This window comes from Triturus cristatus, chromosome 7, assembly GCF_964204655.1.
Source record: "Triturus cristatus chromosome 7, aTriCri1.1, whole genome shotgun sequence".
Lineage (NCBI taxonomy): Eukaryota > Metazoa > Chordata > Amphibia > Caudata > Salamandridae > Triturus > Triturus cristatus.
This window is the reverse complement of record NC_140590.1, coordinates 977,808,798-977,830,987: the sequence shown is the minus strand read 5'-3', so window position 1 is coordinate 977,830,987 and position 22,190 is coordinate 977,808,798. Positions and strand designations below refer to the sequence as shown.

The following is a 22,190-nucleotide window of genomic DNA, read 5'->3' as shown; positions in this document are numbered from 1 at the left end:
ATATATAAAAAAAACCTTTCTGGGTAAATATCTATCTTTATGCCAAATCTGGTATAAATCCGTTCAGTTCGGGATCACCCCAAAACTTTCAAGGAAGGAGCTGAGGTGAATTAACTTTTTTGGGAGAGTTTTGTGAAGGCTCAGTAAACAATGGCAAAGTTATGCGCAAACAAAAAATCTTCCTATGGTAACTAGGTCCTAAGTATAACTACACAATGGTGACCACCACTGAGTAAATGATATATTACAGAGTGACAGTAGGCACTTTGTAATTATAGTTAGGATTCCCAGGAATAGGAATTTCTTAGATTTTTGCACGCTAATAACTTTGAGCCCATTTAACAAATCTCCACGACATTTTGAAGACAGGGTATAAAATTATTGGCTAATAACTGAAATTATAAAGGTTAGCCATCTTATTTATACCAAATTTTAATTTTGTTCTAGGCTATGGCCCTAGATATAGGTTTTATATTTTTTTCCTCTATTGTACCACTTTATTAAAGTAGTATTTGTTGGAAAAAATATATTTTTTCTTGATAATTAAAAGAATGTTAACAGAGTACCGCAGTATTTCATATAAGTACTGCAGTACTTTAAAAATAACATTCAAAGATGAATATGTAAAAAAAACATACTGTACTACACTATATTTCATAAATATAGTGTACTATAGTTTTTGAAATTTGTTACATATTTCATTTTTAAAAAAAGTTTATGCAGTACTGTAGTACTACCTACAAATTACTGTGCTACTTATAAAAAATTATAAAAACATCACATCATTATATTTGAGTTGAAATATTTTGTAGGACAGTGTTTTTAATATTTTTTACACATTTTATTTTTTCACATTTTACACTTGGTCTGCTTTCTGTGTATATGTAGTGTAGTGCAGTGTTTTCTGATTTAAAAAAAAAAAATTAAAAATTTTTTTAAGTACACTGTATAACACTATATTTCCCACTAAAACCCAGATAATGGCCTTATAATGAAGATGGTCAGATGAGTGTCTGACTGCCATCACCGCTGGCAGGTGACCATCATACAACAAGTCGGTGGTCCCATCTGCCCTATTATGATAGCACTGCCTTGCTAGCTTTCAGAAAGTGCCTTTTACTACGGCGGCTGGCGCTGCGGGCCAGGAAAAGGGAAGCAGCACAAGCCACAGTAGTAAAAGACACTTAGTGTACATCCATGCACCATGTGCCAGACACCATGCCTGGCACACGGTGAATGGACGTGTGGAAAAGGCACTACATGTGCCCCCAGGCCACATATTAGTGGCCCTGCTTGTGGCCCCCAAAGTCCCTTTCCAGCTACCTTTCCATGGCGGTCAGACTCCCATGAAAAGGCAGTCAGAAATGACATCCTAATCCCTATGGCGGTGCCTACACAGGCACCGACCTCATGGTTGGGATAGGAGTCCAACCACTTCCCAGATGGGGTCCTTAATCCTGGCAGAGGCGGTGGTCTGTCCACCAGACCGCTGCGGTCCAGCAGTCCACATCAAAATGCGGCAGTCAGACCGATTGCCTGGATGGCGGTAGGACCGCCACTGATGGTCTGTTTGTGAAAGTCCCACAGACATCATAATGAGGGCCTAAGTGTGGTCTTAACTATAATTAGCACTTTTCATTTTGGAAGGGTGGACCACTGTATAGAGCACTCTTACTCTGCATTTAGGGGGAAATATAGTGTACTACAGTGTACTTTAAAAAAATGAGAAAAGAATAATTTTCACAATATAAAAAAATACTGTACTACACTATATATATATCATTAAAACACAGAACGCAGACTAAGTGCCACGGAAACAATATGGCAGTACGGCAGTACTCCATGCACTTTAAAAATATATATATATAAATGAATGGAAGAACTCTTACCCTTACATATTTATATTAACTGACTCATCCCTTCTTATACACTTATAAACAGTAGGACACTATATTTACACGTACAGGGCAGAACTCAGACAAAGTATGGTCTATATACAATATGGGTGCCTTTTACTTTTGTAAGGACAGTAATTAGTCAACTGTATACTGTCTTTTCATCGGCATGTACTACGGCATACTGCAAAAGTACTGTGGTATACCATGGCACATTTTATCTAACTTTTGGTGCCCTATGGCTCTAAGCCACAATGGTAAACTTACGCTTTTCTGTATGTCACTCCACTCTACCACACGACACTCTACTCAATGACATGCCAGTCCATGCAGTCTATGACGGCCGCTGTACTGTACCACATACCACTCCACTGTACCACAGGCCACTACACTTTACCCACTCAATTTTACAACATCGCAGTTCACTCTATGCCACTCCATTTTATGCTATTACCCTCTTCAATACTCCCCTCTATGTCACTCCAGTCTGAGCTATTCCACTTTATGCCAGCATACTCTACCCCACTCCACTCTACACTATTCCACTCTATGCCACTGCACTTTACAGTATTCCACTCTACCCCACTATTCTCTCCAGCAACTCCACTATATGATATTTCACTCTATGCCCCTGCACTGTACACCACTCCACTCTGCACCACTCCAGTCTACGCTGTTCCACTCAATGCCACTCTACCAAGCACAGTGTTTTAACAAATGATGTCATTTGACATGTTATAAGTGTTGTTATAAATGCCATGATTTCACATAGTATAAGTGCTGACATATGAAAGGGTATAAGTAGTGCATCATTAAGGCATGAGTTATAGTTAATATACTATGACTAGTGAGTTAACAACACTGTGTAAGTTAGCACATGAGTTATAGTAATTTGAAGGTGGTTCATAAATTAGAAATGTACGGTATAACTATAACTTTAGAATTCCTAATCTTTGTGTAGTTTAAGTTTGGTTTCTATAGAATGAATAAATAAAGTTTTCCTAACTATAACTAATTTTTAACTTTTGTTTTATTCTTTGCGATATACATATACACATACATAACAAGCTTAACCTTGAGACAGACATTGCGCTTCTGTTTGGTTTGAGTTTAGTATTTTCATGTATGTGCTCAGGTGAGAGTGGCTGATGATGATGGTGATCAGTGGCATAGCACCTCTTCATGGCCAGCCACACCTAGCAAAAATGAAACTCAAAGAAGCAAATTGAATCCACCATCTGAGAGGAGATTCCCCCAGGGCTCATAGGGAAGTGAGCAGGAACTAGTGCACAGTATTTTATGAGAAATACGTATGTCATTATGTGAGTGGCAGATCCAAGCAGTACATGGAACTCAGCTAGATTCATCCAGCAGGAAGGAATCTTAGCTAACCAAGCCTGAGTGCCCAGTGTAGATCAGAACCAACAAAGCCCAGGGAAGTCCCTACAAGTCAGAGTAGGCACTCCTGAAATACGGTGGCTTAGATTAAGTGGAACCATCATTTTGTAAGCACTTAAGCAGGAATATGTCTTTGCCATGGCAATTTAGCCATAATATCTGCTATTTTAGATGATCTTTGTAGAATGTACTGCTAATAGGGCCCTGGTCCTGCTGCTGCTCTCTGTGACCTTCCACAACACTGAACAAACAATTTCCTCCGAGGCTTGGATACCGAGGGTTGTGAGAAATGGCACTGGCCTTGATGAAATTATTCTTGAAGGGGGGGCTAAGGTTCTATCTCTTTCACCCTTCAAATCTGTCACGTGTGTGATGCACTATGAAAGTCCACAAGGAATCAGCAGTTTTGAATGCTTTTTTAACATCCTCTCTCACCTCTCATGAAAATATTGCATGACTGGGATTTACTTTTCTTTAACTATGCTGACGATGCCCAGCTTTTAATACAGCTGTGACCAACTTCCCAAGTGACAATACAACACTTTCCTTTGGGTTTGTCTATCAATCAATCACTGGATAGTAGCCAACTGTTTAAATACCGAATGCCATGGTGGTGGGGGTTCCGCCTCACCACGAGCATTTATAAAGTCTCGCTACCCATATTTGTATCTTGACACTGGTCTTAAAAAAGCTGAGTAGAACAAAGAAGCATTCATCTTTTTCCTTACTCTTAAAAATGAGGTTGAGTGTAATATTAAGTGGAAGTGAGCTACAATTCATGGAAGCCTGTACAGAGAAGGTTTGCTTCCTCGAGCGGACATATTGAATCTAGGGACCATTACGTTGGCTAGGTCCATGCTGTACAAGTTCTGTTTTGCAATATGGAGAGTGATTTTAGCCAACAAATAGCGTGGCCCGATGCCAACTGGCCAAAGGAAATTAGCCCATCATCCAAGCCTATAGCTAAAGGAACATCATGGGAGAATCCAACTCCCAATTAACAATGGTTCATCACTTCTTCTCTATTTCAGCCACGGCTATCTCTCTGTAAAAGTCAAATAACTCAATTAAGATAACCATATTGATGTGATGATAGTGGCAGCTCTGTGTAAGATCACGCCAATTGTGTGTATTTGGACATGTCTAAATACCTATTCACTTTTTTACAGAGAATCCATTCTTTAGCAGCCCCGTTATTGTTTCACTTGAGGTGACGCAGTCGAACAACTCCGGCTAGTCATGCTTGTACTTAGAGATACAACTTAAGTTGATGTACCCTGTTCACAAAGCTTGAAATACACAACAATAAAAATACTGGATTGTGCATGGAACCAGTTGTTATCAGTTTTTAGATAAATTAGTAGTGGCCAAATTGTTTCTTTCTTGGCAACACAGGTGTGGAATGCTTTCCTCCTCTACATGGGGATACCGATCACTTGTCCTTTACCTCGCTGCTCAAATATATATTTTCCAACCACAGGTTAGTTTTCTGTAGCTTACAAGTTGTGTTTTGGTTGTTTTTTCTTGTGCCAGGATCTTTAAATGCTGGGAATGATTGTGTTGTATAAATGACTATACATGGCTTTAATAGCAAAAATACATCCTTGCAGCCTCGCTACAAACAAGATTTTGCAACCAGTGCTTCAACCTTCACTTACAGTAAGCTTTGGATTTGCCCCTTGTTCAGGATTCATTCAATGGCAAAGGAATGACATGTGACAAACAAACTCTATGTGATGTTTTAATGAATGTGGATTATCAATGAACATTATCTGATTCCCTTTAACTAATCCTCATAAAAACAAGAATAGGTGCAGATAGAAGGCTGATCAGAATAACTTTCAGTATATCTGCTATTTGGGTTAGCGTTAAAAAATTGCGAACATCATATCACCATATACCAGCTACTGCAAACTAGAGGACGATGGATGGGTGCTGCCCATAGGTAAACAAAAATAGGCCTATCAGTCAGGTCATCTCTCAGTTTTCTTTGTTTGCAAGCTTTAGTTGAGATGAATACACAAAGTACTTAACAGCTCAGATTACTGCAGAGTGTCATGAAGATTCAATCCCCAGAAGTGCATTTTGGAAGGATGGCAATGACTTTAACCAACATCCCTTCTGTGGAGAGAAAAATCTGTCTGGACCTGGCTAGTTTGGTTTTTAAAGCTTTAGAATGTATCTGACTGGTAGTGGGCTGCTGCATAATTGTCAAGGACTGCCAGTATATCCAGAGCTCCAGTCCAGCTCCTTGAAAAGCTACATTACCATAAACTAGTGTGGATCCTGCATAAGTCCCTCCAGGACGAGGAGCATAATGCTGCCTATGTTCTCAACATTTCTTAACAAAACAAGGACAAATATTATTCAATGAGAACCAGGGCACAAAGTATTTTCAACAAACAAAGGTTTCATTAATGATGTAGTTGCAAATAATATAGATGTTTCTCACTGCATCAATGGCTGTATACAAGTACCATGTTTACATTTAAATTCAAGAAAAAAACATGGCCAATTATAAAGATACAGCCATCACCCAGCATGATCTTCATTACTTTGCTATGTTCTCAAGGCTTGGACTAAGCCTGATGCTTTTCGGACACTATGTTGGTAAGCCCTTCCAAAGACCTTGTCTGTGTATGATCTCCTGAAAGCTCAATGACCCCAGAGATGTGTATACAGACAACAAAGTATTCCTCTATTTCCCTCATTAGAGATGAGAAGGTTGGAGCCCAAACACCATCCTTCAATAAGATTAGATGAGCTGATTGGTGACTTCTGACTATCATACTCTTCCTTATACCAGTGGTGAATTTTTTATCAGCCTTTTGGTGTGCATGCCTCCCGAGCCCATGAAGTTCAAAGAAGTCCTGCCTGGTTTTGATGTAAACCATCATGCATGCGGACTCACACTTTGATCACTCCTGTGAATCAAGCTGCTATTTGCCCTGCTACCGTACCAAGATATGTGTCCATCGCACATGATGCAATTCCCTCAGATTTGTTAATATTCTTAAATCCTGAGATCTCCGTGCTATCAGCAAACTCTAACTTTGAGCCATGAGATTAGCTGATTTTTGTTGTTTCCATGGTACTTGCCTTTAAACAATGAGCATCTATTTCCACTGTGTGAGGATCTTGTTTTGCTCCCCTACATGTTGCACCCTTACCGGTCGGTGCTGTTTTCTGGTGTTATCAACCACGAAGAGTGTTGCTAAGAGTTATAGAGTTTTGGCCGACTGGGTTTATTGGTCTATGTTCTCATTTTTTAATGACAACTATAGCAATCAATAAAGTCAGATTATACACAGTAAATTGTATAACATGGCTGCCCAATATTGCATCTGCATTCTATTGTGTTATTTTGTTGTTGATTTGATTTGTTTTATATTTACACTATATGGTTACTATTTATGACATGTATATATACTTTTTAGCACTGTTGGTAAGATATGGTATGTTGCTTTTGGGGAATCTGCATCCATAATTAAGTAATGCAGTCTTTCTGCCAGAATGAAATGTGATGAAGTAGTAGCCATATGTAGTCAGTATGTTAGTAATAACATGGAATGCAATTTTTCCATGTAGTAATAAACGTGAACACTAGTTCATTAATGTACTTTGCCAGACCTGGCATCCTTGGCATGGTTTCCCCTAACTTTTTGTCCCTGCCTCCTGTGCTTTTGCCTGTGTGCTGGACTTCGTTTTTGCTGGTTTAGGTGCTCTGGGCACTTTGCTACTGCTAACCAGTGCCAAAGTGCAAGTGCTCCTTACGCAAATTGGCATTCTGATTGCTTCTTCATGATTGGCATATCTGATTTACCAGTAGGTCCCTAGTAAAGTGCACTCTGTGTGCCCAGGGTCTGTAAATCAAATGCTACTAATGGGCCTGCAGCACTGATTGTGACACCCACTCAAGTAGCCTTTCAAAGGTGTCTCAAACCTTCAGCTGCAGTGTCTGCATGTGCAGTTTTTAACTACCATGTCGACCAGGCAACTGCACCCACTTGCCAGGCCCTAACCTTCCCTTTTCTTACTTGTAAGACACCCTTAAGTTAGGCCCAAGGTACCCCAATAGGTAGGGTGAAGTGCATGTGAGAGGTAGGACATGTACTGGTATGTGTTACATGTCCTGATAGTGATATATTGTGAAAAAATGGGAAATGGTCTGTGCACTGTGGATACCTAGATCAGCACCAGCCAGAAGAAGTGTTGCTTCTTGCAGTTAAATGTGCCTGTTGACAAGTGAAATCAAGGTTGTAGAGAAATTCAAATGCCATTTGTTAGAAATGGGAATTCTGGTTGGCTAGGGTATGCGCCAAAGCCAGGCAGAAACCACCACTCTTGTCAGGCCAAGAGAGTTAGATGCTGAAGATAACCCCTGCTCACCCCCTTGGTAGCTTGGCACGAGCAGTCAGGCTTATCGCAGAGGCAATGTGTAAAGAGTGTGCACAACACACACACACAGCAGCAACACACTAGGCACACCACAAAAGAAACTCCACACAAGGTTATATACAAAATAGCCTTTGTATTATCATGAACACATTACAATCATACTGAATAGAACAAAGAACTCCTCGTGGACCTGTATTATTTTTTTCAAGAACTAATCTAGGCATGGGTTAGTCGCTTCTATTGGTTCATATATGTAGTTGAATACATTTATTTGTAAAGACACATTAGAATCATAATCACACATAGACACTGTACCAACTGGCACCAGGTCATAATTTACAGGGGATTATATACACATGACAGGGCCAATCGGGCCACTGTCAGAACCTTTGGAAAGCACAAGTAGCAAATGTAAAACACCACCAGTAACTACTGGCAAAATACTGTACTCAGCATTATCTCACCTTAGCATTAGGCATCATTCTAAAACATCATAGCATAAACACATTGTGCAGTAGGCTTCACATTAGGCATATACCGTGCACCACAGTAACACTGCAAAAGTGCACACAGCACCTTAGCCACTCACTGAAATGACCCCAGGCCAACTGGCCTTTCACTGGGGCTCCAATGCCCTATGTCCGGAAATGACAGTGCAAAATGTGCTGGGGGCGTGGGGTTTATCACACCCCCTCCTGGCATGAACAACAATATGCCCCCGTCGTTGCAGCTGCCCACGCTCTCGCGGTGCAGCTGTGAGGAATGAAACACTGGCACCACTGTGCCTGGCGAGCCCCACTCTGGGACTCTATCAACAACAAATTGCCCCTGCCATTGCAGCTGCCCTCCCACAGGCGGGTCAGCTGTGAAAATGTAGCCTCGGCACCAACCGGGCCTGAGTCGTGCCAACATTGCTCCACACTCTGCACCACTGTGCCCTCAGGTTCTGCTCAGGGAAAAGCACCCGCACTAACTGTGCACCCTATGCCCCTCCCACTGGGACTCCTCACAGGCAAATCAGAGGGGTATCACCATAGGCACCAACAATAGCTAGGCTTCAGCCCCACTCACCGGGGCTTCTCTTGGGGCCTTAGTCGCTGTGGGCCAGGCACCGACAATGTGCCTCGACTGGCCCCGTTTCCTCTCTCCAGTCCTCTCTGCTGGCACGCCGGACGCCGGTCACCCTGGCGGGGCTTCAGGGCAGCAGGACAACACGCTGGGCTCCCACCAGCACAGGGGGGACCCGCTCTCATCCAGACACGGATGGTCAGGTTGGTGTGTTGTTCCGCCTCTCCCCTGACCGGCCGGCTGACAGCTTCCTGGTCTGGGCCCCGCCCAGAGTCAGGCAGCAGACGCCTGGCTTCCGGGTTGCATTGCGGCGGCAGTGGTTCTCTCCCTCCTTGCGAAGCACCAACGCGGGGTGGGCTCCCGCTCAACAACAAATGCCACAGGAGATGGCCACATGCAGGGTGGGCTCCCGCTACAGGAGCACAAATGTGGGGTGGGCTCCCGCTCCTTAGTATTTGTAAACACGGGGTGGGGTCCTGCTTCCCACACAACGCAGGGTAGGCTCCCGCGCTCCTTACAGCAACTTGGGGGAGTCCCTACGCCGGGGATTTCCTCCTAACGATGCGCAGCTCAGTGCTGCGAAGCACGCACACTCCTCTTCTCCTGGTGGAGGCTGGAGCCCCCCTCCCTGGTGCTCCAAAAATAAAGATAATGCGCTTTCGAGGCGCTAGAGGCCAGGAATGGGAAAGGGGCACAGCTGAGCCCAGGCAGGCCAGCTCACAGGGCCCTCCAGCAGGGAGGCAGTCCCTCGTGGCGGTTCCTCCTGGGGCCCAGCAAGCAGCACCCCAAGGCAGTAAGGAAACACACAAAAAGCCCCACATTTCATGGGGTCACAGTCCCAATATTTATACATCATTTGCTTTGTCTGACCTGGCACAGGGTTTGGGGGAACCAGACGGAACTGGTTCCCGGGGGGTTTTGGAGCACTTTGCTGACAAGGCTCCTCTTCCCCTTTGTCAGGTGGGGGATCGGTGATCAAACACACCACAGGGGAGCGGAGCCAGCATTCATCCAGGCAGGCACAGACCTATTCAGGGTCAGGGGACTACTCCTCCCACTACTCCAAATGCAGATCCCCTATTCAGCCTAGTGCTGACTCACCCTGCCCTCCCTGGAGCCAAACACACCTCACCAGCCCCTGTCACTCCAAATCCAGACATGCAATCCACATCAGGCAGGCAGATACATAGCACACAGAAATGCCAACTTCTAGAAGTGGCATTTCTAATATAGTGATAATAAATCTGAGCACACCCTTGCACAGCATTTATTATTACTATTCCAACCATACCAAACTTGACCACGCTGCTCCTCTCATATCAGGAGTTACCACTGAAACACTTATTGGGGAATCCCCAATGCATTCCTATGGGAGGGCAGCCTCACAGCAGTGAGAAACCAAAATGGCGTTTGTCACTACCAGGACATGTCACACACTTAAGGTACATGTCCTACCTTCTACCTACAATGCACCCTGCCCATAGGGCTAGCTAGGGCCTACCTTAGGTGTGTCTGACATGTAGTAAAAGGGATGGTCACAGACATGGCACACAGTTTAGGTGCCACGTCATAGCGGCAGTAACACTGCACGCGCAGGCCCTGCAGGGTCCTGAGACAGGTTTGAAAGGCTACTTTGGTGGGTGGCGCAATCAGAGCTGCAAGCCCACCAGTAGCATTTAATTTACCACTTTACAAGGGTCTGACAGGTAAATTAAATATGCCAAACAGGTGTAGACCAATCTTACCATGTGTACCACAGAGAGCACACCCACGTTACATTGGACAGCAGTGCTAAAGTGCCCAGAGTCCTAAAACCACCAACACCAGGTCAGAAAAAAGACTAGGAGGAAGGCAAAAAGTTCAGGGATGACCATGCAAAAAGGGCCAAGTCCAACACCATTGATATGCAAGGTTCACAAATTTTTGAACTGTGTGGAATTTTCCAACAAACCTGGGTTAATAATACATTTAATGTGATAAATATGATCAAAGAAACAATGTGCTATGGGGCCCACTATAAACTGGTCCACAGTTAATGGAATTAGGTTGCTGGATCTAGTCTTAACTAGCCAATAAAAAACAGAAGAGAGAGGTAAAGGGGCAAGGCAACAACCTCATTAAAATGTGTTATACTGCAAGCGAAGCGTTCGACATTCCAAATTAGCATGACATGTTGCAAACGTGTTACTAGTGTGATGGTGGCAGGAGATGAAAAAGGCACATTAGTGCATAGACGAATTTAGCTTTAGAGGCAGAGTAATTGCTGCGGAAAGAGAGAAAACCTTGGTGTCACTTGATTAAGACATTAAAAATATATCTTCAGAGATCAGACATCTTTTTATATGGATGTGTTATATGATCAGAGTACCTTGTTTCAGTTTTTAGTAAGATTCCTGATTGTTTTAACTTCTTGACTACAGAACCGCGCCATGACTGTAGAGCACTTGAACAAGTGGAAGCAGAGTGTCCGCCTGCGTGATTAGTAAATCCTCGAACCCGAGGACGGCAGCCGGCGGCAGCGTTCCCCCGGCCCTCTCAATAATTCACCACGCTGGTAAACCCCGTGGTGAACTTTGCAAGGCGGGAGCTGCAGTCGGAGCGCGAGGAGCTTTCACCGGGCGGAAGCCGATGAAAGGCAGGCTTCAGCCGGTGACCACTGGGGCCATCCGAGCACAGCGTGTACTGCATAGATTCACGCCAGTCATTTGCAGACTTCCCTGCTCGACCACATCCGCACTCGGTCCGCTTTTAATAAATAGGGATTTTCAGACTATCTTTGAGTGCCTGGGTAACACCAGAAAGCTAAAACGACGGAATGTGTTTAGCTACTGATGGAGTTTTAGAATAATAAACACAAGCGGGCTATTCCCCTCGGAATTCTGCAGACTGAAAGTACATCGAGACAAGAGTAAGTTAACTGTACTTCGCTTATTGTAATATCTGTATTGAAAACGAGTGCCATTAGCGTTAAATGTATATTTTAGCACGCACTCACTCACTAGTGGATGTGAGCGTCTGGCAACAAGCCTCTTTATGAATAATTAAACATTAGAGGTGGAAAGGATGTATTTAGCTCCAGCCCTAATTAAGATGGAGCCGAGAGTTCATAATCATATGCAAGAAAAGCTGCAATGCACTTACGACCATCACTAGGCCAGCGCGCGTGGAGGGAGAGGCCACGCCATGCTTAGTTTGAGTGAGATCAATACTGAAGCAAGGGGTGCTTCATGTCTTACCAATTCTGAAATACAAGGCAAGGCCTGAAAGCTACTTTTAAACTGTCAATTCTGTGAAGAAAGCATGAAGGTGACAATTAGCATTAGCATGAGTCCATGAGATTAAATATATGTCGTTATTTTTGTATTTGAGTAAAATCCTGTGACTGTCAGGTTGGAATTCATTTTGAAGTCACAGGTTTGATAAGGTGCACTCCTTCAACATCATTAGGATCCTTGCCACGATTGTACATACAAAAGTATAATATTCACAGCATTTAACACGACATGGCATGACGAGGTGGCCATTTTGAGTGATGTTTTTCTTAAAACAAAAGAAAAACCATACCAAAGACGAAAGACTGAATTGGCCATGATGGAATTATAACTCATATCTTGATGGTCAAGCCAGATGCCGGCAGCAAAAGATTACCTTGTGGAGACATCTTGTTGGACATGAGCCATTGGTCAAGAGAAAAGGCTCTCACTCATTATTGAAAACTGGGAAGAAAAACTAGTAGCTTTAACCAGATCAAAGCTACTGCAGATTGCATCTTGGTGGTCTAGTTTGGAGTCAAAGGGGTGATAATGGGGCCGTCTCATTGAAACCCAAGCGAATGCATATATGCATTGAGACTTGTGCAGCACAAAGTAACAGCGAAGCATGTGACCGCTGAACCTTCAGTTACGGTAAATATTTTAAGTACAGCTTCGGACAATGAAAGTCAGTTTCTCATTTCAGTGGATGTATATATTGTATTTGTAAAGTATGTCTCTAGCCATAAGGCACTGGTGCGCTGTACATAGTCGAAGACAAGCACAAAATCAATGAGTAATAGGAGAGCAAGCTGGGTTGTGTAAAATGAATACACTGTGATGTGGTGTTCTATAAAGAGGCGTTTCTTCAACTCTTTTCCAAATTGGAGCGGCGTTAGGGCGGGATTGATGGATACAGTGAAGTTAGTACAGATCCTGGGTGAAAAGATGGAAAAGGCGTCCTGTCTTTTTTACATTTTTTACACTTTTTAGTCTGCAGTCTGGTGATGACCTGGCTGCAGGTGTGCCAACAACCACCAGACATGGAGGGCTTGTCTGCAAGATAAGCGGCGCTGCTGGTAGCGAAGACTTTGCAAATAATACAGATGGTTTTGAGGATGGCGAGAGGAACTCATGGGAAGCCATTGGAGAAGCCCTACTACGATTTGTTGAAGGTCTAACCAATAGTGCCAGGATTTTCCTCTGCTGACAAATTCTACCAGAATGTACAGGTCTTGAAATCATGGTATACTAAAACCTGGGCTTGAATCAGCAATAAATTGTCAATGTTTGTTGGGAAACCGGCTCCTGAAGGATGCTGATTTCAGTTTTCGGCATCATGTTGGTAACAAGGCTTCCTTTTAGAAACACAATAGGGATCAAGACATAAATCAGTGGAACCTAATGCAGCAATAAAATGAAGGACGAAAAATCAGTCCCACTATTCAAACATTTATATTTTTTATTATGCAAGGGGAAGGCAGAAATAAACTAATCAGCATTAAAATAAAGCAACCAGGTCAAACTAAAACAACATTTAAAATGAGGGGTTAAGCTCTTTTTTCCGACAGTTGCATCACCTCGAAAGGGCAGTGCCCCAGCCCTAACGCTTGACCTAATGTATGTTAGAAAAGGACCGGGGTCAATAATGTTTCATACTTAAAGCTGAATTAAATTGCATACTGTTTTCTTTTATTGACTTTCCCAAGTCAGAATTCGGTTTATACAAAGTCTCAGTATTGTAATCTAAGATTTGCAAGGAATTTGCCAGCACATCATTTTGTGATTCCATACATTAGTTACTTCATCAGGACAAAAAAGATTGATCGCTTTATAAAGAGACAATATTCTAAATACATATGATAACTTGTGGTTTACATAAAACGGTAATTGCATCAAAAATGTAAAAGTAAACAAGGTAGGGTACACATGTACTTGCTTCACAGTTCACAAGGGTAAAACAAATTACATGATGGATAAATGCATGGACGGATATACATCACTAGAGAGGGATGCATACAGAAAACAGATAGAATGAAAGGTAGATAGATCATTTTAGGGTCCCCATGCGTCTACCTTTCTTTTCTCCTGAAATCCCATTGTGTGTCTCTATAATCTCATCCTTTTCTGTCTCTATCTTCCCCCCTCACTCTCTACCTCCCCATGTCTTCATGCCTCTCCATGTATTTCACTCTTCGTGTTCCACTCTCCTCCACCTCTCGCTGCCTCTCCTTGTCTCTCGTCTTACCTCACTTCCCTGGACCATTCTTAATGTCTCGAACAAACTACAAAGGCTCTGATGCTTTTAATGTTACGTGATAACTGATGAGTTTCAGCTATAACATGCCATGAATGGCCTGGGTCCTGGGAGTGGCTATCAGTGGTGCAGCAGGACCCTCTGCACCACAATCATAGCTGTTTTCTACTCTCTACCGAGGTGCAGGAGGCACATTGGGGTCCATGGTGGCTTTGCTGCTCTACTGTAGGGGGCAGAGAAGTGCAAGGCTTTGGGTGCTCAGTGCTTTATTTATGCATCGCATGTAAACTGAAAAGCTTAGACTATGCAATGTTGGGGATAGCCTTGGGAGTTCTTACGTATGCCTGCCATATTTTTGCGTCCCGTGCACGGAGAGAAACAAACGCTGCTCTCTGTTTCCTGACTGGGCTGTCTGTGGGTCATGCACCAATGCAGAGGAAGTCTATGCCAAGCATACATACTGTAAACAGTGCAGTGGCATACAAACAGGTACAAAGCTGTGTCCTATGCAAGCACACATGTTCAAGACAGGGCCCCTGGTGCACATTAACATGTTACCTGGGGAGGCATGCTGCATACGCATGACAACATAATGTCCTGCCATCCCCTCTGTTCCAGAAAGCTTCATCGCATGCACTTGGCTGAAGCAATGCTGCTGCCCAAGATCAGAGCTGAGGCCCCTGCTGCACGCGCACCATTCGCTCCAGTGATCCTTTTATACCCCCTGCCATGCCATGGTGCTAGCCTATGCAGCACACGTACGACTCATACATATGTGCATCCCAACAAATGCCTACGGAGAAGCAGGCAATTTGTACAAACTGAAGGCCTTATTTAGAATTTGGTGAATGTGATACTCCGTCAAAACGGGAGGGATGCTGCTTCCGCTGCATTACAAGGGCCATGGTCTATAATGCGCTTGTACTATGGTAGACGTGATATCTGCCATGTTTGAGACGGAGTACCCGCCCGCCAAACTGTAAATAAGGCCTTAAGTCTCAAAACTCACATCCTCATATATACTAAGAAAATAATTTGCCCAGTAATCTACAGAGAAGATGTATTAAAGGAAAATCATACATTTTGTTAATGATTTTTTACTAAAACCTCTTTACTTCTTGGGAGACAGGCATGGACCGCAAAGAAAAAATGTTTGGAACAATAGAAGTGGTTTCAGATTTTGCAAAGCCCACAGTAGTCTGAGTTAGCACCCCCTCAAGGAGAACTCATGCCCACCCGAAAATGGCATCCATGAACTGCACAGGGTTTCCGAAGTCCCAATTATAATTTGAAAATGCGTTACTCGCCCTAAAATTTGAGCAATCTGAAAGAGATATAAAGTAATGAAAGCAATCATGTTACCAACCGAGGAATAAAGGGAGAAAACAATCAGTTCTCTTGGCAAAATTACGCCTTTTAACATGATTATGTTTATGAACTGAATTTCAACCTCATGCATCGCGTTTTATTAGAACAGTGTTCAGAAGCTCATTTGGCGCCTGCATCCTGCTCGGCTAACATGATGCTGCCTCATCATCGCACTCAATGCAATTCGATTGTGTGTTTTTTTCTTCCAGCTTGTGTTTGCAATGAACAAATATGACATGAAGATTAAAGCGATGATTTGAAATGGGCCAGAACAGAGCGCAAATTAAATGAAACCGCCCTGTACAAAATGCAATCGTTCTATAGACTACTTTTATTGATTTACCATTTGTTTAACCTTTCATCATTACTAACACAAATAGAATCCGAGCACAGTGCAAATAGCGCCTAAGGGTTTTGTTCTACAAAAGGTCAGGAGTTAAAGTGTGAATAGCGAGATTGTTTCATGTCGGTAAATTCACTGAAGCGCTTTCCACTGCAGTAAGCCTTAAATTAAAATGTGTGCATGTAATTCTTCCTTTATCTCTAATTTCCAGATTTAAATCAAAATATTGAATTCACTTGCAAAGAGCAAAGGTCTGCCCGCTGAACAGCTAAACAAAAGGTACAAAACTGAAATTACCTATCAAGAAATGTTTTTTTAATATGAAGTTTGCAGGGGCGTAGCTTAGTCGGTGAGATTCAGGGGGTGTGAATCCCACATTTCCCAACTAAACAAGTGGGAAAAAACTAACACAGGCATAGCAGACCTGATCCTGGTCCCCAGACCCAACTAGCAAGCCAAGAATGCATTTATTTGTGGGGTGAGTGGGTGTTACACATCGACCCATGCCCCCGCCCCCCACCATCGAAGCTACGCTCCTGTAAATTTGCTTTTGAGTCCAAGGGTGAAAACTGGTAATCAGCTACACCCATTGGGGGAGCGTGGGGTAAGTCTCACTCATATGCTTCAAGTGAATTCACAAAGCATAGGTATGACCCCTTGGAAAATAAGATGCAGGCACCCTACCCAAATTATAAAAAGAAAGTGCATGCACTGCCATCACTGAAAGAATGTATAATCTGCCCCCAATGTCACCAGCATTCTCTTGTGCCCTGTATAATATTTCACAACCCCCAGCCCATATATTCTTGAAACGTAAGTGCAGCTATGATTCTCCCCAAATGGTTCAAATGCTACACTCACATAGCTGGTGTTTTTCTTTTTTTTGTATTTCTTTATCTTTTTACAAGAAAGGTTGTTTATAACCTAATGACTACCTGAACCTGTTTACAGGTTACCATACTGTCTTCTGTACAGTAAGTGCCTGTTCAATTGCCCATTTACCTCCCACCCAGTCTACAGGTGCCAAGCAATTACTGATGCTTGTATCATAGGAGGGGCTCCGATTGCTCCACCATCACCTCACCGTCCACACATCTCCATGGCAACCCTTGCAATACTGCTGGTAGCCACCCTGTTTATACAAGACCATGACTTGCCTTTGCTTTTCGTACTGTGAGTGAATCTCTGATTGCCTCAGCAAATACACATTTCACAATCTCACACATCTGAATGCCATGCAGTAGAATGTGTTCACAATGGCCCTGCTGCCATAGCTTACTTTTTATAGGATTAGGTCTCCTGCTAACTCTTGTACAGTAGGTGAAACCCTTATTGGCTTCCATACTTTCCACCTTATTCACTAGTGCCAATCCCATGCCTCCATTTGACATGTGTGGTGCTTTGACTGCCCACCACCTTGTTCAGGGTTGACCATTATATTAATAAAAATCTGAAAAAGATGGTTTGTGGCTGCATGCTTCTTTCTATAACTCCTGCTCAGAGAAAAATGGGATGTTTGGGATTCTGACTCATGAACAGATAGCATGCCTTTTTCCAGTGTAACTTTTACCATATGCTACATGCACAATAGCTGGGGCTCTGATGCCCTTTTAAACACGCAGGCGATCTTGCTTGTTGCTTCCGCCGCCATCCTTATATTTAGAAAAGATAAAAACTGGTGACAGACATTTACAATCAATGTCAAAGACCTCTGTTGCAAATGGCTGTAATATTGCAAAGAGCATTTGTGGCTGTATGTGATTAATGTTCTAAAACATGTAGACACAAACAAGCATGTATGAATGCTGCCTACACGCCTTTGCACACTAAAGCCAGACTTATTGGCTTTTCCAAAGCATGCTTAAAAATCTGTAAAATGCAGATATAATTGTAACATTTGAGTAAGTTAGACATATTAAACTAGCACATTCAATGAAATGTTGAAAGTGAGACAGCAAATCAGATGTCCAAGCTTGCAGTCCATAACTCCTGGTCTTCGACTGCTCTGGAATCTCTCCCAGAATGCACAGTCAAGTCTAAGGTGTACAACTCTTTTTTGCGCTTGCAAACAGGTGATCAGCCTGTTTGCGACCGCAAAAAAGGGTCCTGGCATGTACAAATGCTATTTTGCCAGTCACCGACTCGCAAAATAGCATTTGTGACTCTCGCTATTAGGAAGGGTCGTCCCTTCCTAATAGGGAGACTCAATTCCATGTACTATTGTTTTGTGACCGCATTTGTGGCCGCAAAACACTCGCAGTTTACCACCTACTTCAAGTAGGTTGTAAACCACACGCAAACAGGAGCAGGCAGTCGTCCCCTTAAAAAATGAAGCTGAAAAGTTTCCTTTTTCTTTTTTAAATGCATTCTGCTTTCGTTTAAGGAAAACGGGCTGCATTTAAAAAAATAAAACTGTTTTATTTTAAAAGCAGTCACAGACATGGGTTCTGCTGACCCCAGTAGGCCACCATCCCTGGGAGTGCTAGCCATTCCCAATGGGGTTGCAAATTGTGCTTGCCTCATGAATATTGTTGAGACATGCAATCTGCGACCCCATTGGGAATCGCAAACAGTGTCTGTTGTACATTCAATTTTGGGAGTCGCATATTGTGAGTCGCAATTCGATGCAATTTGCGACTCGCAGCAGTGAGTGGCCATATATCTGGCCTTAGTACTGTAAAGAAGCAGAGGGGAATAGCTGGGTGAGGTACAGAAAAGGAAGGAGGAATATGTGATTGCATGTGTATCTGTCTGCTCTGGGTCACATTAGAGGCATGGTTGCTGTTAATCTCATTATTTGCCCTTACCTTCTCCCATGGCCACCGTAAGGGTTATGTGGACAAAAACGTTACAGACCACAAACCTTTCTCTCTTTACATGCCCTCATCTTTGTTTATGGCTATTGGGCCTGGCCCTCTCTGCAAGGTCATCCCCAAACATTTTTCCTTCTTCCTCCAACTTTTTGCTGAATTTGGTTCTTTTGGCTTTAGGACTCTGGGCACCTTACCACTGCTAACCAGTGCTAAAGTGCTAGTGCTTCCTCCTTAAAACATGGTAGAATTGGCTTATACCTAATTGCCATATTTAATTTACTGGCCAGTCCCTAGAAAAGTGGCACTACATATGCCCAGGGCCTGTAAATCAAATTCTACTACTGGGCCTGCAGCACTGATTGTGCCACCCACTTAAGTATGGGTAACATGTCTCTGGTCTACCACTGCAGAGCCTGTATGTGCAGCTTTAACTGCTATTTTTCACCTGGCAAAATAAACCTTTTGCCAGGCCTAAACCTTCCTTTTTAATCCATAAAAGTCATCCCTATGTTTGGCCATGGACAGCTCAGAGGACAGGGTGCACTGTATTTAAAAAGTGGAACATGTATTTTAAGTTTTACATGTACTATAGTGAAACATCCCTAAATTAGTTTTTCCCTACTGCAAGGCCTCTCTCTCCCATCCCAAAGGATATCATTGGAGTTACCTTATTACATTTTATAAGTGTCATTTCCAAATGGGAAGAAACAACTGGTTCATATTTGGTGTCTCTGGAATCACAATATAAGATCCAAACTTATGGTGAAGTCCGATTTTAAATTGCTCTTCTGAGAATGGCACTTTAAAATGTTGCAATTTTTTTGCCTTAGCTCTTTGGTGCCAGCAGTCTGTCCCTGGTCATATGACTGGGTATTGTTAGCAGTTGGGCTTTGTGTATCCTCCTAGACAGCCACACACAATGGGAGATTACATGTGAATGGATGGGTTATGACTGGCAGGATGGGAGCCTTACTTACACCTGAATAGGCTGTGTCCTATCTCCACACAAAGTGCTTAACTATTCTACAATGTTACTTCAGCCAGCTTAGAGCTAGAGCATGGAAGGTAGGGAATTACATGCACTTTAAAGGCACTGTCTAAAAGCTTCTTCCACCATCCAGAACCAAGGCACCAGTGTATAAATGTCGGAGCTCAGACACCAACTTTTTAGTACACTTCTGGACCTGTAGATACTCTCCCAGGAAGAAGGACTGCTTTGCTGCTGAAAGGCTTGCCACTCTGTTGGACTGCTACTCTGCCTTAAAATGCTGGCCTGCTGCCCTCTTGCCTGGGGAGGAAGAACTGGACCTGCAACTCATTTTGAACTCTCGACCAAGGAATGAAACAACGGATAGTCTGCTGGCCTTCTGATCTGAGCTCAGAGATATTAAAGGCGCATCAACATCTCATGGACCCATCTTCTGAGACTTCCCTACCCCCAAAGAGGTGCCTCTCAGGTCTTGAACACTTGGTGTGGCTCTCGAGCTCTTAAATTCAAGCTTTTGGGTCTTTGCGACTGCGAACATGCCCGTTCACAAGGGAAACCACACTGCTCACACCAACAATCAGCGTGAGCCACCGCAAGCCCGTCTCTTCACCCATCAAGCATCGATTGCCCGCGGAGGACTGCCAACACAAAGTACCAGCCTGCCCTTCCGGCAACTTTCTTCAATGCAAACAAGACTCTTGGCAAAACACTTGAGAAGGTGGACCTTCAGCGGGACTAATCTGGGACTATAGCGACCTGCGCTCTATTGCAATCAGCCTGAACTTTTTACCTTGACCCAGTCCAGTATGACCAGATATCCCCGGTGGGCGCTTTTTTTCATAACTACGGTTCTACTAATTGGAGTTTTGCCATTTTGGCCTTGTTTTATTTATGTTCTTCTGCTCTATTTTTCTAATCTGGCGTGGGATCTTTTTGTGTGGTGTTTTCACAGTTTTACTGTTTGAAGTATTGCATAAATACTTTACACATTGCCTCTAAGTTAAGCCTGACTACTCTGTGCCAAACTCCTAGGCGTTTGAGGAGAGTTACATTTGGGGCTTGTTTGTGCATTAGCTTGACTAAGATTGTGGTTGCTGCTTGACACCCCAGTCGACCAGTAACCCGATTTCTAAAAATTGCAAATAATTGCAGGGTGGACAATTAATAGATATTTACACCTCTTTCAAGGGGGCATTAACTGCTGTTAGTGCTACAAGCAGAGACCAGTAATGGAACTTTACAAAACAATATACCATGTATTTGTTTGGCCGTGTTGAGGTTTATCTTGCTTATGAGAGCTGTTCTATAGATAAAAAAGAAATAGCATACGTTTGTAGCCATATGTGGCACAAAAATTCACCAAAAGATTAAATCATCAGATTGCTAGTGTTTTATGCCACTCTGCTCTTTAGTCAGACGTATAATCTGGTTACTTCTGTTCTCGCACTCTCTCTCATCACATACCACTGATCTGCTACCACTTGACCCCCCACTGATCCCTCATACCACTCCAGCTCCTCTTTCGCTTCTCCTCTCTATACTCTCACCCTTGCTTTCCAGTCCACTCCTTTTTACTTTTCACTCTTCTTCACTCTCATCCCTCCCTTCACTCTCTACTCCCAGAGCTCTCTTCTCTTCCTTCCTGCATCTCTCTCCTCCCAGTCCATCCGCCTCTGCATTTTCTTATCCCTTGCCCAATGGCCTTCACTTCACCTCCTTCCATAATTTTCCATTCCATGTTCCGCCCTTCCTCATCGTTTCATCACTCTATTGATACCCCCTTCTCCTCATCTCCACATTCTGACTTTGCATTTTACCTCTCCTCCTCTCCCTCCTTTCTTCTCACTTCTCTCCTATTCCTTTCTCCTTCCGTCACCACCTCCATCTCTATCCTCTCCATCTCTCCATCCACCCCCTTTCCTCTGTATGTTGCCCTCTCCTTCTTTCTTCCCCTACCTTCTTTCCAGCCCCGCTTCTCTAACATTCACCAATCGCTGATCCACCCTCCCTAGTAGTCACCTAAACATCCCTCCATTTTCCCTCTCAATGGCCTTTGTTTTGTTTTTAGTTCATTGTAAGACCTTTGAATGATTGTGACGCTTAATATGTAAATCACATCTATACCTCCTGGTGCCCAGAGACTACATCAAACTGTTGAAAAAAAAAATCTGAAAATAAGTTACGTTTCTTAATTAAATGGCCAACGTGAAAAACATGTAGTTTATGTATTTAACGTTACCCTCTTCTCATCAGAGAGCATAGCGAACTATACAAAAGCACAATATTTTTGAGTATTCGTTGGCAGGGTGTACAGAGTAGACAGTGCAATGAAATTAATAAGAATTGTGACGACGGTGATGCCCCTCTCACGTAGTAAACGTGTCTTTCTGACGTAGTGCTGCGTGCTGACG

General features: G+C 43.2%; 1 protein-coding gene across 1 annotated transcript in view; it reads right to left on the bottom strand.

Annotated features, from left to right (window-relative positions):
- Nucleotides 1-22,190, bottom strand: part of SPOCK1 (SPARC (osteonectin), cwcv and kazal like domains proteoglycan 1) — a 1,975,354-nt gene that overhangs the window by 747,133 nt on the left and 1,206,031 nt on the right. The window lies entirely within an intron of this gene.